We start from the raw sequence: 12670 nt of genomic DNA, 5'->3' as shown, positions 1-12670 counted from the left end.
CGCCGGCGGCGGGGAGGAACCCTAGCGGGAGCCTAGCGGGCGCGGGCCGACGAAGTCGAACCGTGGGCATTGTTGTTGAGGAAGTAAGTCGCACACTCTGTGTATATACATTGACGGCGGCGCTAGTGCAGGATGCAAAACAATGCATTGACTTCTACAATGATAACTTTCAATTTGAGTTCTGGAATGTATGACATTTCATCAAGAAACATAATTTGGAAACTAAGAATGGTGTAGTAATTTCGATGCAGAGCCGGAAGGCAATATATTCGTTCTTTTAAAACGAAAAAAATGGTGGTCTTTATTTGGATCAGACGGACAACAAAATCCTCAAAGTGTAGCAGGGCCGGTGGCCACCCCACCACCAAAGCTGTGCCCCATGTCGACAGTCCTGCTGCTCTGACTTGTATCAGTGGGATGGTCGACACCATAATTATTATAATTTGGGTTGAACTCGCCACCACTACAGCTGTTTAAGTTGCTGTTTATGTCACCGGCGGTACGACTCTCTTCAAGATCGAGACACTCTTCCAGGTGAGCCACCACTGCAGTCATCGTGGGACGTTGCGTAGGAACTTGAGCAGTGCATCTTAGCGCGACGTCTGCGGCCTTCCACACGCTGTTAACATCGTAGTCACCATGCATGAACATATCCACCACGTCTTCTATGTTTCCTTGCCCAAGGCGTTGACCTGCCCATTCGATGATATTAGTTGGCTCTGGGCTTTGTAGTATGGGCGGCTTTCCTGTGATCACCTCAAGTAGAACCACACCGAAGCTGTACACGTCACTCTTTTTAGTTAGCTGCATGGCGGATGCGTACCTGCATATATGTATGTACAATATGAGATGCACTTGTTTCATAGTCCATCACAATAATTTTACTTGGATGGATCAATAAAGCAACTAAAAGGTATAGTTATAGCATATACTCAGGAGCAAGGTAACCATATGTGCCGACCACCCTGGCTGTGGATACATGGGTATCATCATCGTTGTTGAAAGCTTTCAACAAGCCAAAGTCAGCAACTTTGGCCTTGAGATTTTCATCCAGTAGAATATTTGATGTCTTTACATCTCGGTGTAGGAAGGGCGGGCTGCATGCCTTATGCAGATACTCTAGGCCTTTCATGCATATCAGATTGACAACCAGACAGAAACACACATGTATAAGTTTCCACCGAAACAAATAGATCCGAAACAAGCTGACAAGAAAAACATTCCGAATTAGAAGTGTACCTTGAGCGGATTCCAGAGTAATACGGAGCCTCTGCTTCCAGGTTAAGCATCCAATGTTGCTATTTCCCCCTAAAGAAGGTTGTCAAACATATGTAGTGTATCCGAGCACAGAAGTTCCAGATTTTCTTACAAAATAGTGTACCTCTAAGTTTATCTTGGAGGTTTCCTTCTGACATATGCTCATACACAAGGGCTAGATACTCGCCATCCTTGCAGTAGCCGATCAAGGAGACAAGATTTTTGTGATGGATCTTTGTTAAGTTCCGAGCCTGAGAAAGAAGGAAACATATTACATAGTTTTCATGATCAACTGAGAATCTTCCTAGCTAAGTATGCTTCATAAATTCTTACCTCTGTCAAGAACTCTTCGACACCTTGACCAGAAGACTGAGACCGTAGCTTGACAGCCACCCTAGTACCGTCCTCTAAGAAGCCATCGTAGACAATGCCAAACCCTCCTCGGCCGATCACTCGCTGGAAGTTGTTGGTTATAACCTCTAATTCCAAGTATGTGAACCAACGGTTATCCAATTGTAGCAGGCCATATCTATTGCTGTTCTTGGAGTGTGACTGCACATCACTCGCCACATGCTCTGGCTTTACACGACCTTTCACTAATCCTTTATAAAGAGAGAATGAATCAAGTATTATGCCATCATTATTTCTGTGCAGTAGCAACATATATGTAATAGAATAATCATCATTGTATTGATATGGAGTCTTACCTTTCTTTTTTCTTACCCCAAGAAGAAGTAATAGTAACAGTAATCCTATCACCACTGCAGCAACTACTAGAGCTGCAATATATATGGTAATTGTAGAGTTCTTCTTTTCTGTGGGTTGGCAAGAGCTGTCTTGGTCGCAAAGTTTTGGATTATTGCCATATCGATCACATACAAGAACAATAAGCCTATTTGACCAGGAAAATGGAAATATAAATAGATGGAGATGTGAGGGCTTAACCTTAGATTTAGAGAGCCATCTGCTTTCCTCTTAAGAAGTTCAGGGGGTATTGATCCACTAAGCTGGTTTCCTGTTAAATCTCTGAAAGGACCAAATAGCTTTGACATCAGATAGAATGTGGTAAATACAGGTATAACTCCCGCATACATTCATCTATTATGTTATTTTTTAAAATTAAGTACTTCCTCTGTAAAGTAATATAAGAATGTTTGATCTAAACACTCTTATATTAGTTTACGGAGGGAGTACATGCCAAGCAGCTAACAATGAGACCGAAATGCTAAAATAAAGCAAAACATTTGACCAAACATCTGATAGGCCCTTGTTACCGGTGCACAACTCATTGTTGTATTTAGAGATCATGTGATCACTGATTGCTTACCCTTAGTAGGTCACAACTGATAATCATTTCTAAGATACTAAACAATATTCGGCAAAGTGTATCATATCGACTATACACATGATTGGCAAGATCATGTTTTGAACTTCCATGTCGTGCGCATTGGCATAACCTACTACTCCCTCTGTATCAAAATATAAGACATTTCTTGACACTATGATATAGAGGGAGTATTAGTTAACAAACAACAGCTCGGCATGCTCATGATCTTAACTTAAATTTTGCCTACAGATCCAGTATCAAATGCAAACGACTAGCTTCCATTGTACATAAATTCTCTTAGTACAAAGATCGACTAGATGGGTTGCGGTCGGAAGTTTAACTCCGGATATTGACTGATGTAATATCACTTAGAAAACGACTGGACAACAAATGCACAGACCTTCAGCCTTCTAGTCCGTGCAATTTTTTAGTTAAGGTTCCTTGTAATAATTCAACATGATGTACACATAATTGGCATGCTCGAAATCTCTGAACCTCGCGCACGCGCAACCAATCCAGTAGATGACAAGTGACTGGCTTTCGATCCAAGTTTTTTTTATTGTATGTACAAATATCACGCACAATCGATCATTCGACCCATGTACAAACCGCTAGCCGACTTGATATACATCTATACTTCTAGATATAGCTGTCGGCATCCAATAGTGTTTTGTATTGTCTTACTTTTTTTTATCAGCTCTATAAGAGGGTTACCCTGAAACCTTGTCTCATTCGGCGCATTGGCTTTTCAGTAAAGCATGGCAAAAACCTATTCTCTAAGATATAGTGGCCTCAACTGAAGTTATGTACTAGTCTAATATCCTGTACAAATGATAGACTGGTTAACAATCTGATCTTTGATTCCAGGTATAGTGGCCTCAACTGAAGTTATGTACTAGTCTAATATGGTTTGCCAACATACATACGCAAACAATCAATTGCCCGGTTTGCAATCTACAAGTTGTTCTGTGTAACGATATACTATTGTACAAATCAGTGATTAATCATTTGCTTTTGCAAACTAATAATGCATACAGGTGATTAATATGTTCGTCTTGTAAATAACATAATAATACATAAGGCAATATTGAACATGCATGCTTATTCATGAGGTTAATTAATCATTAAGTTTGATAATAAATATGTTTGATAAAGTATTATAATAGTAAATAATAGTCAATTTAATTTTATATTTCTAGCTGAAAAGATTCCATGTCAAGCACGGGTGAGAATTGCTTACAGCTCCACCAGAGATGGTAGTTGTGTAAGGGCATAAGGAATTGATCCTGTCAATTTATTGTATGACAAGTCCCTGAAATAGAAGTGCACAAAGTAGCTATGAAAAACATATGAAATTCATTGCTAAATTCAGTATGGAAAATATTAATGACTTTATACTTACAAATGTTGAATTGCTTTGAAATTGGCAAAATAAGATGATATATCACCGCTCAAACCACCAAATGACATATTTCTGTAGATACAAAGGGTGACCGAGAGAGCTAAGAGACATATGGTTTGACAAGTCCATTACGCATTCCAAATAATTATATTTGAACTTACATGCTTGTTATTCTGGGAGAACTAGAAGTGGGATAACTGCAGTTCAAACCATCCCAAGCAAAAGTCTTTGGGGCACATGGGTCACTCACCCAGTTCTTCTTCACCTGATACTTTGTCTTGATTGCATTGATGGCAATTACTGTTTCGCCAAATACAAGGTGAAGAATGACCAGGGTCAGTATCATATCATGTCTATACCAAGATACTCATAAACCATAACATATATTAATAAGATCTCAATATTGGCTCCAAACAAAGGGGCATTCTTTTTTCTGAAATGGAAGTTGTCTCTGCATGACAAAGGGGCATTCTAAGTTTTGGATAATTTGACGAGTTACTATTTTCTTATCTCAAAATCACAATTCAGTTTAGTTTGAATTTTGGCCCCATCCAAGTTTATTTGAACTACTTGTTTTATTTGGGTCACTTTTACGTGGTACTCAAACTATTACAATGCTTTGTAACAAAGCTATGCATGAATAAAGAAGACATACCCTGGGTATCTTTGTTCTGCAATGCCTACTATGATGGAGTGGTCCCTCAAGCAACTATACTATGTGGTTCATTCTGGTGGAAGGATGTGTTTAAGCTACATGATAATTACAGAGCAGTGACATCGGCTACTGTTAATATGGGAGATTCTGTACCCTTTTGTCTGATGCATGGGAAATTGGTGGATCCACATTGCCCTTGATGCTGAGGTTACCCAGGTTATTCTCTTTTGTCACCGATGACAAGATTTCTTCTTAGGATTTCTTCAATTGCCATGACAGATCAACCTACTTCCAACTCCCAATCTCACAGGAGGCTGCTATGAAGCTTGATCTCCTTTCCAGCTGGATTGATGATGTTCATAGGGACTCCACTGTTGCTGACACATGGTCCTGGACTGGGAAATCAGGTTGTTATTCTGCTAAGAGCTACTATACCATCATGCATTCTCATCTGCCCAACAGATGTACACTCAAGATCAAAGTCTTTGCATGGTTATTGTTCTTTGACAGACTAAATACCAAGGACTTACTTGTAAGGAGGCACTGGAGGACTCCACAGGATGACAACCTATGTGTTCTTTGTTGCCAGAATACATATGAGGACAAATTGCACTTTTCATGCAACTTTAGTGCCAAGATCTGGAATTATTTGCAAATTGAATGGGATGGGGGAATTGATATCCAGCAGTGCATTGTTTTGTCTAGCAGAAGGTTTGCACAACCTTTCTTTTTTGAAGTTATCTTCACGGCAACATGGAATATTTGAATACTCAGGAATGGAAGGACCTTTAGGGGTGAAAGGACCAAGTTTGTTGTCTGGAAATGTAAATTTGTACATGATATCTCTCTGCTAGCTCATAGGGTTAAGGCTTCTATTAGACCCAAGCTTTTAGCCTGGTTGGCTGGCCTCCCTTGAGGCTTGTAATAGGTAGGTAGTTCTATCTCTACTACTTTTTTTAGTTGCTAGTTTGTATAGTTGAACTTGGCTCTTGTTTGGTAATAAAAGATTGCGTGGCCTTGCCTTGCAGTAGTTAGTCAAAAAAAGCTATGCATGCGGTCCCTGGCTTATATAAAGAACAATGCCATGTGTGATATCATACTTCTCTTGAAAGTATCTCTATCATAATATGCAAATTCTTTGCTTGGCTAATCATCTACTCCCTCCGCTTCTAAATATAAGTCTTTTTAGATTTTTCAATATGGACCACATACAGATTTATATAGACATATTGTAGAGTGTAGGTTCACTCATTTTGCTCCATATGTAGTCCATATTGGAATATCTAAAAAGACTTATATTTAGGAACGGAAGGAGTATGACATAGTGTGGAGTAATGATAGATCGAAAAAGACAAGGGTGGCCAAATAGTGTGTATGCCAACTATGATGTGTCCCCCCAAGTAGGCAGTACATATTCATTTTCAATGTCTCTACTCCAAAAGAATATGATGAAAGATTGGTTAGGTTGTGAAGACCTTGACACTCATAATTGGCAATCTTTCATCTCTGCAAAAAAATGTTTGAGATGGTTAACCATTTCGGTTAGCCTGTGAAGGACATGAACTTTCTCATGATGCTCACCTTGTAGGATATTTTGAATGAAAGATACACTAGGGTATTTTCAAAGGTTTCTACCTTGCCATTGGCTATCTTTGCTATCAAATGTGAGGCAAAACTATGGTCTATTACCGAGGCTAAACACCTAGAGTCCATGATGTTGGGAGTAATTTGTTGTAATGTGGCTAAGGCCATTTGTCATCGCATATGCTATTCTATCTTAATTAATGAAAATGACAAAGTTTTGCCGCGGTTTTAAAAGATTGATATATTTCTGCCTTCTTGTCGAATATCTTCCTATTATCACTGGAAGTAAATATATGTTCCAAAAATACTTTGAGAGAGTGATTAATGATGTTTCAAAGACAAGGTTATGTGAGGATAGCTAGCTGCAAGGGGCTTCCTAGGCACAACGTTTCTCTAGGTTGTGCAACCTTACTTCCATCAAGCAAGTTATAGTTCATCCCTTTTCAATCGGAAGGTCATGCGCTCAGCTAAGGACTTTTGAGGGTGAGCTAGACATCTGAGCAATGGTAACAACTGAAAGACTTAGTCGGTTAAGTGTATTGCAAATAGGATACTATTCTGAATTAGAGATCAAGGATAATAACAAGTTTTCAGTTAGATATTTGTACTTACAACTAGTTGTGCCTTCAGAGACATAAGGAAATCGAGGTTCCCTTGGGGATCAGAATCTTCATGTGCCTTATGCTTAAGAATAACATTCTAAAAGATTCACACACACAAAAATAATCTAAAAGCAATAAATATCAAATAGCCTGCATGGATGAACGGTGGTGGTGAGAAGGATATGTTTTAGTGTTTCACGATCGAGTTGTGTCTCTAACTGCAGTATTGCCGCTAAGTTTCCCTTAAAATGATTTACTTGCTAATTTCCCATGCCATGTAATGAGGGCATACATATTCTAGATGATACTTTCCATAATTAACGTGATCCTCCAATCCATTGCTCGATGATACTTCCATAATTAATGTTATCCTCCCATCCAAAGAATGCTACTCTTCATAATTAAAGTGGTTTTCCCATCCAACGCTCGATTATACTTTTCCATAAATTAGTGTCTTGCTAATTAACATGCGTAATTAACTATTTGGCTAATTAATTACAAGCAGTTGTGGCCGAGGCAGAGATTGGGCAAGAGACAACTAGGATGTTTTTGGGCATTAATGGTTGCGTCCGAAATGAAAACAACGACTCCCTCGTCTAGGTGAGTAAGTCATCTTAGGTTATGCACCGTGACCAAGGAGGAAGGAAAACCGAGAGACCTTAATGTTTATTTGCTAATTAATAGCATTGCGTACAATGAACTAACCACTGCATGTATTGTTTGGTAGTCTCAAGTCATTAAAAACATGCACACGCCTCATCTCTTATTGGTTGATATGTCAAGAAACAATAAACGAGGTAGAAGTTAATGCGCCACGCCTAAGTGTTTTGGGATTATTTGGTTTTGGTAAGATGACTTACACATAGACGGAGGGAGTAGAGATACCATATCTTTGCTTTTCATTCATGCACTGAATGTTATGCTTAGTGGAATTCTAGAACCCCACACGGATTCTTAAATTGCAATAGAATTTCTATATAATTTCCTAGAAATAGTGAATATTTTAAATTTTGTGCAAGAATTATCCCTGTCAATAAATTTGCCCCCACTGAAAACATATTCTGGATTCGCCCTTGTGCTTGCGGTTCTTTTATTACAAGTCGACGGGAAGGTTAATCGGATCTAGAAAATCATCTCGTTTTAATATGTGAGTAAGTCATTTTAGGTTGTGCACCGTGACCAAGGAAGAGGGAAAACGAGAGACATTAATGTTTATTTGCTAATTAATAGCATTGCATGCAATGAACTAACCATTGCATATTGTGTTTGATAGTCTCAAGTCATTAAAAGCATGCACCCCTCATCTCTTATTGATTGATATGTCAATAAATAAGAAACGAGGTAGAAGCTAATGCACCGCGCATGAGTGTTTTGAGATTATTTGGTTTTTGTAAGATAACTTACACACCTAGACGGAGGGAGTATGCATACTAAAATGGCCGTATGCATCCTTAGTTGGTGCAGAGGCCGGGAAGTGCCCATTTTACATCCAAAGAAGTTTGGAAAGTTAAGGTCCCTTTGAAGATTAAAGTGTTTATGTGGTTTGTGCATAAACAAGTAATCTTAACAAAGGACAATTTAGTTAAGCGCATCTGGACAGGTTCTACTAGGTGTAGTTTCTGTGATCGGGACGAGACTATCAAGCATCTCTTTTTTGACTGCCCGTTGGCACGGGGGTTGTGGCGCTCTGTTCAAATTGCCTTTAACATTACTCCTCCGACTTCGGTCAACATGTTATTCGGGGCGTGGCTTGCTGGGATAGAGTCCGAAACAGCTAGACACATTCGTGTAGGAGTATGTGCGTTGTTATGGACAATTTGGAACTGCAGAAATGATTTGGCTTTTAACAGAAAAACAACTATTCATTTTTGCAGGTTGTATTCCGGGCTACTGCACTGATCTGTATGTGGTCCTTACTCATTCCGACGGAGGCCAGGGAGCGTTTGGTTACTGGATCTGTCCGGTGGGAGATGGTAGCGCGGGATATCTTCAACCGGTTTGGATGACGGTCATGTAATAGGATAGGCAATTAGTTTACCTATCTTTTATTTTGTCTACCGGTTGTGGCTTACTGGGCTTTTTGTTTTGGCTCTGAGGCTCTGTGTGAGCTAGCGTTTGCTTTTATCTGCAGACTTTGAGACCTTGTTGAATCTTTATTATTATTTAATAAATGTGGCCGTATGCATCGTGCTGATGCAGAGGCCGGGAGCCCCCCTTTTCGAAAAAAAACCCTAGACGGAGGGAGTACTAAAAATGGTGTACTAATTCTTGGTCTTTATAAAGAATAAAGCAATTCTTGGTGATCTACGCACTGGACTACTCACCGTCCTGAGGATCTGTGCCGAACTTGGCTGTAGAGATTACCGAGAAAAACTCGGCGGCGTTGATGATCGGCGGCAGTGTCGAGCTTGTCGCCGTTGCTTGTATGGTGAAGTCGTACCGGCTGGAGTAACTATGTTCTATGCCGTAAAAGGCATAGGAGAAGAGGTACCGCGGCGTGTATCGGGACATCAAAAGCATGCCATTGATGGTCACGCTGAACAAGCGCACGACATTGCGCTCCAACTCTGAGAAATACAAGACAGATGTGTACCTGTAAGAGCACCCACATCAAAGGGTTAGTATTGTAAACCATATTATTTTGTGTTTTAGACCACTTATATAGTGCGAGTTTCATAAAAGTATCGTGTATTGTCATCGTAAGCAAAAGTATGACATGTGAGTGTGACAGCAATGTAGGAGAGGGTACTATTATCACGCTATAACGAGGTATCATAACATGCCAAACAAAAAAGTTGAGAAGAAATAAATCCTAGCCACAACTTTGTACTATGGTGCTACAAATGAATTTTTGTACTCCGCATATAAGATTTGTCTAAAGTCAAACTTTGTAAAGTTTGATCAAATTTATATTAGTACAAACTATCGACATATACACTACTAAAGTTATACAAATCAGATATTAATTTCGTATTGTAAATATTGATATATTTTTCTTATAAAATTGATCACTTTAGACAAATTTTATACGCAGAGTAAAAAACAGAGGGAGTACTAGTCCTCACTGTAGGAAGTCGTATGAGTGAGAGTTGATTTTTGGAACATGGGTGCATTGGAGGACTTTATTTTAAATAGTTCAAAAATCACATTTAAAATTTATAAAAATCCCGAAAAGAATTCTACATGATCATATGGATGGATATTGCACAAGTGTATAGTATGGTGATGAAATAAATAAACATGTGAGCTATGTAAACATGTGTACAGCACTGTTTGTTTTTCCAAAATCGCAAAAAAAAAAAAAACACACATCCATATGAACATGTGGATCTGTTCTTGGAATTTTCTGAAACTTCAAAATATCATTTTGGCACTACTCAAAACATAGGGCTCCAATGCACCCGTTCACCACCAAAGTGACCTTTTGGTTTATGAGTATAATGTTTGGGCCAGAATGCATACCGGGGCGTGGGGTATACGTTGTTTGGCTCGGCATCCCATGAGAAGTGGATTTTCTCCGAGGCATTGAGAGGCGTGATGGCGGTCTGCATCACCACGGATGGCGCGTCGAAGTGGACATCGGCCTCATCCTCGGGCCTCAGCCTCACCTTCTCCTTTGTTGAGATCCCCCGCCACTTGCTCAGGTTGCTCCACGGAAACCATTCACGGTCATATGGATCATCCGGGTGCCTAACCATTTCAAGATGTAAGAGGGTTTAGGATGGTTATAAGGATAGTATCATAGCTAGTATCATGCATGCCAACTAGACTATTTTGCTGAGGTGGCATAGAATTAAATGAAAAAAGAGAGTGTTGAGTATGATATCATGATACTGTATCATATTAAATGTTATGCTACTATGTGTCATGCATGACAATAAATAAGGTTACCTATGATACTAATATATGATACTGTGCAACATGATACTAAAGTATGATACTACCCATTACAAACAGCCTTACCAATTAATAATCCATGCACTTATAAATAGCTTTTCGAGAAAAGTACTTAAATAAACCAAGATGGTTAGTGGTGCAGGAGTAAAAAAAACTCACCTAACGATGATATCACTCGCGCCAAAGTTCCTCCTGTCCAGAAGGACCAGTCCCTGCGAGGAGTTCACTTGCGGATAGAGCGTATTCTTGAGAGGCCTCAGGTCCAACCCAGAGATAAACGGCGTCCCCAAGCCAATGTTCACCAGGCAAACCTGCACCGTATCGGACGGGATAACGGCGATGACCTCGGCGGTATGCACAGAGTCGGCTTTGGAGATGTTCACCGTCTTCCAGAAGTTGACGTCGAGGTAGAGGTCGAAGACGGGTAGCTTGTTGAGCCCATCGTAGTTGCCGTACATGAAGGTGGCCCTGAGCAGGCACTTGGACCCCGGCACGATGGACGGGAACGTGTAGCAGCTGCGTGAGGCCATGCTGTTGTCGGGGAAGCTGCGCACGCTGAGGTACCGTTTGGTGGAGGACGGCTTGACGTGCTCTGCCGAGACGTTGTGGCTGGAGCCGGCGTCCGTGAAGGCGGCGTCCGAGGAGTAGGGGAGCTTGGTGACATCGTCCACGTAGCCGCTCTGCTACGAGAGGCCGCAGTCTATGCTGACGAAACCTGCATATCCCCAAATGGATTAATTTAGCGTTCGAAACAACAGCAGATAAAAGTTGGTGCAATGCCAGCAGCCGATGTGTTACCCACACCTGTGCTCTGGCCACGGACTCGAAGGACGCCGGTGGCGGCGGCGAGGCTGAGCAGGAAGAACAATGATCGGGGCGCCGTTGCGCTACCAGCTGACATATCGCTGCACCGTCCGTCTATGTTCACCCAGCAACTATCGGACAAGTACTTCTATATGTAGTAGGAATATCATCTAGCAAATGGAGTGGCACTATGTAGAGGCCTTAGATATTTGACCTGGGGTATTAGCAGCAACAAATGATTTAGTCATGTCACCACGTCCAGTAGCCAACTTGCACAGCTCCAAACAGCGTTTTTTTTAGCATCAGTACAGACACAAGCGTTCATATACACGCGCATACACTCACCCCTATGAACGCACGCACGCACACCCTACCCCTATGAGCACCTCCGAGAGACTGAGCCGGCATCTCATCTTGAAATTTACGAAGTCACCGTAAGCGCCTCGTCGTCGACGGGAACGTCTCCTCCCACTGAAAGCGCATCGCCGGAAATTCTGAAATAAATCCAGGAATAATGCGAGCACCAGGATTTGAACCCTGGTGGGTTAAGGATACCACTGTCCACCTAACCAACTCAACCACAGGTTGATTCGCAGCTCCAAACAGCGTTGACGCGTCTATACCGTGACGAGGACAGCAAGCACTATCAAGACTTTGGCCATTTGATGTAAAATAAAAAGACTGGCCATTTGGGGTTTTACCTATAGAGCCCACGTATTGCGCCTTCCGTCAAAAGAAAACAAATTCTCCGCGCAACCACCCATATCTGCAGGCAGTCCCAAAGACCTTCTTTTCATCGGTATATGTAGTTTTGTGATGGTCTCGGTGAACTAAAACGTCTTACATTTTTTTTACGGAGGGAGTCCTTTGTTACTTGGTTTTTGTTAACTAGCAAAAGAGCCCGTGCGTTGCAACGGGGGAGAAAACATAACACATACTCTTAACCCAACAACCATCACCCAAGACCACAATAGATTCATCTCCTTTATTTTTGCGAGGCATCATATTTGTGTTGCCGCTTATCCTCCTTCTCACCCTCGCCGGCGATGGCCTCGATGTTCACACAAAATAAAAAAACGTGTTTGAATATGTTTAATCCTAAGGTGTCTCTCTCTCCCTCTCTCCTCCCTCCCTCCCTCCCT

The 12670-nt window shown here is 41.0% G+C and overlaps 1 pseudogene; it reads right to left on the bottom strand.

Annotated features, from left to right (window-relative positions):
• Positions 1-330: 330 nt before the first annotated feature.
• On the bottom strand, positions 331-11625 carry LOC119350666 (annotated as a pseudogene).
• Between the last annotated feature and the right edge of the window lie 1045 nt (positions 11626-12670).

The sequence above is a fragment of the Triticum dicoccoides genome, chromosome 1B (assembly GCF_002162155.2).
Source record: "Triticum dicoccoides isolate Atlit2015 ecotype Zavitan chromosome 1B, WEW_v2.0, whole genome shotgun sequence".
NCBI classification, from domain to species: domain Eukaryota; kingdom Viridiplantae; phylum Streptophyta; class Magnoliopsida; order Poales; family Poaceae; genus Triticum; species Triticum dicoccoides.
Note: the sequence above shows the minus strand (reverse complement) of the source record. Positions and strands in the feature narration are given on the sequence as shown.